Source organism: Triticum dicoccoides, chromosome 3B (genome assembly GCF_002162155.2).
Source record: "Triticum dicoccoides isolate Atlit2015 ecotype Zavitan chromosome 3B, WEW_v2.0, whole genome shotgun sequence".
Taxonomy (NCBI): domain Eukaryota; kingdom Viridiplantae; phylum Streptophyta; class Magnoliopsida; order Poales; family Poaceae; genus Triticum; species Triticum dicoccoides.
The window spans coordinates 258,329,511-258,332,943 of NC_041385.1; positions in this window are offsets into that span (position 1 = coordinate 258,329,511).

Here is a 3,433-nt window from a genome sequence, read left to right on the forward strand (position 1 = left end):
GGGGGGGCTAAAATAAAGATGACCCTCGAGAGAGCGCCTCCCAAGGGAAAAAAAATAGGTGGTGGTGAGGCAAATGGTAAAACCAAGGTTGCGCCTTGCTGGACAAGTTTTACTCAAAGCGAACTGTCAGGGGGGTCCCATAAATCACCCGACCGCGTTAGGAACGCAAAAATCCGGGAACATAACACCGGTATGACGGAAACTAGGGCGGCAAGAGTGGAACAAAATACCAGGCATAAGGCCGAACCTTCCACCCTTTACCAAATATATAGATGCATTAATAATATAAGAGATATTGTGATATCCCAACCAAAATCTTGTCCACCATGGAGAAATCTTCAACTTCACCTGCAGCTAGCAACACTATAAGAGGGGCTGAGCAAAGCGGTAACATAGCCAAACAACGGTTTGCATAGGAAAGGTGTCAAAGGTTAGAGGTTCATGGCAACTTGGGATGGCTTGATAAACAGGTAATAGGTAGCGCAGCATAGCGATAGAACGAAGCAACTAGCATAGCAATGATAGTAGTGAGATCCAGGGTAGCGGTCATCTTGCCTGAAATCCCGCTAGGAAGAAGAACGAGTCCATGAAGAAGATGAAGCCACGAAGACGAACCACACGTAGACGAACGCATCCTCACGATCGCAATGAAACGGGAACTATCGAGAAGAAGCACACAACATGGTAAACACACCACACAAGAACAAGTCATGATGCACAACAAGCATGATGCATGACCAAGCTACATGAAGCTACTCATGGCAAGAGATGAAGCAAACAAGAACAACACATCAAGGCAAGTTTAAATAAGGCTGGAAACAACATATAACAATTCCGGTAAGTCCTCATATGCAAATTTAGAAATTAGTCCAGATCTGAATAAACCTTATGTTCATGTTGTTAAACAGCAAGTTAAGATGCACCACAATGATCTACACGAAATTCTAGTCAAGTTACATATAAAGTTCATTAGATTCGGAGCTACGGCCTAGAAGATATGAGCAAAACAAGTTAAACATGGCAGTGATGAAAAATGCATACAAACATCAAGCAAACACCTCAAAACAAGGATGCAACATGATAATATGAAGCTACATGCAAAATCAAGAAAGTTTCATATAGAGCACACTCAAAACGGAGCAACGGTGCAACACATACACTCTATACAAGCCATAACAACAATCTGCCCATAACAGCAACTAGGCATACTGCAAGCATCAAAACATCATGCTACAGCACCCCAACATAATAACAAAAGGCATGGACATGAAGTACAGGTAAAGCATAACAACACATGAACACTGAGCTATCTCCAGAAACAACTAGAACATGCTCAAAATGACATGGTAAGATTGCAAACAATAACAGTTTCAGACTTTGCAGAAATAACATCAGGTTGCAATGTTTAGAGCAAGCAAACAACATGTTACAAGAACATATCATGGAAAACAAAGGCATGGCATGAATCTACTAATTGCATAGATAAAAAATCCCTTACTGACCATAAGCCAAAAAGGATCAGAAAATATGATGGCACCCATTTAACATGGCAAGTTATATTACAGATTCATACATGGCAGGCACAACAATAAGTAGGCATGTTGGTGAGCTTGAACCACTCACCACAGAGCAATACATGGCATGGCAAGGCAACCAACAGTAAGAAGACATGTTTATGAAGCTAAGCATGGCAAGAGCAAGGTCATAGGGTGCATGGATCACTAGTAAAACACATGGAAACAACTGAACTTAATGTAAACAGGCTGACAGCAACAGTATCAAGCAACTTTACAGCAAGATAACAACAAGCTACAGCAGGCTATAATTGCAACTAAGGGCATGAATGGATAGATAATGACATGTAGATCAAAACATATTTATAGAACATCTCCATATTATGCATAGAATGATTAGTAGCGACATGTTAACATGGCATCACAAAATTACAGAATCTGTCTAGCAAAACAACAACAGCAAGTACACTACTTAACAAGCTCGATTCACTCACCACAAGTCATTGCATGAGAAGATAAGCATAGCATCATCAAGAAGACATGTTTGTGAAACAAATCAAGTCAAGAACAAGTCCATAGCATGCAAGGATCAACTATAGCAAGCTTGGCCAAATTGAATAACACGTAAACAATCTGCCAGGAAACATTTTGAAGCAAAAGTAGAGCACTCAAATGACATGCTAGACTACTCCATAATTGCAAACAAGGGCATGAATGGATAGACAATAACCATATGTTCAAAACACCCTTACTGAAGTATCTCAAAATAAGCATGGATATCTCTGTAGCATCAAGTTTACATGGCATCAAAATAACAGCAGAACAGGGACTAAAATCAGCAATATCACGAAGCCTAGTTTGCATGCTTGTGCTAGTCACCACATTGATCACAAAAATACATGGCATACACCCCTGGAAAGATGGCATGGCATAGATCAAAACACTTGAAGACATCAACCTCATAGGATGCACACATCAATCATGACAAAAATGACAAATGAGCAAGTTATAACAGTTCCAGCAGATTAACATCAACATGCACTCTTCCAACAGCATTTCGGGCATCAAGATGAGCTCAAATGAAAATGATGCAATGGAGTGACATGAAGTACTCATCGAGAGAACAATTTGACATATTACACGCACGAAACAGAGCTACGGATGCAGAGATGTGATGGCATGAACATGGCATGATTATGTTAACATAACAGGGACTTAGACGAATTTCGGGGGGGAAGTCAACCTCGGCATGGATATCGATGCACGCCGGAGAGCTCGCCGGAGATGGCTTGGAGGAGGCCGGAGATGTCGGGGATGAGTGGATCCGGCCGTGGGGCACCGGATCCAGCCGGAGTAGAGGTGGAGGCGGCGGCCGAGCACGGTTCCCGGCGCGGGGCGGCGAGGCCGCGAGGCGCGGGGCGGCGCGCCCGCGGCGGCGGCGGCCGGCGGCGGAGGCGCGGGAGGCCGGGCGGCGGAGGCGAGCGGCGGCGGGGCACGGGGCGCTCGGGCGGCCGCGCGGGCCTAGGCGGGCCGCGCCTGGGCCCGGCGGGCCACGGCGGCGGGGGCGGCGCGGGAGGCCACGCGGCAGCCTCTGATTCGCCGGCGGGCGGCAGCTGGACATGTCCGCTGCCCGGATGGACATGTCCGGCGGCGCGGTGGAGAAGGGGCTAGGGTTCATCTGCGAATTCATCCGCAAAATTCGGGGGAGGGGCTAGTTTTATAGGTGGAGGGAGCTAGGAGAGTCCAAATGAGGTGCGGTTTTCGGCCACGCGATCGTGATCGAACGACCGAGAGCATGGAGGGGAGTTAGGTGGGTTTTGGGCCACTTTGGAAGGGGTGTTAGGCTGCAACTCAAAGAGGGCTTTACGGTTACCCGGTTAACCGTTGGAGTATCAAACGACCTCCAAATGGCACGAAAC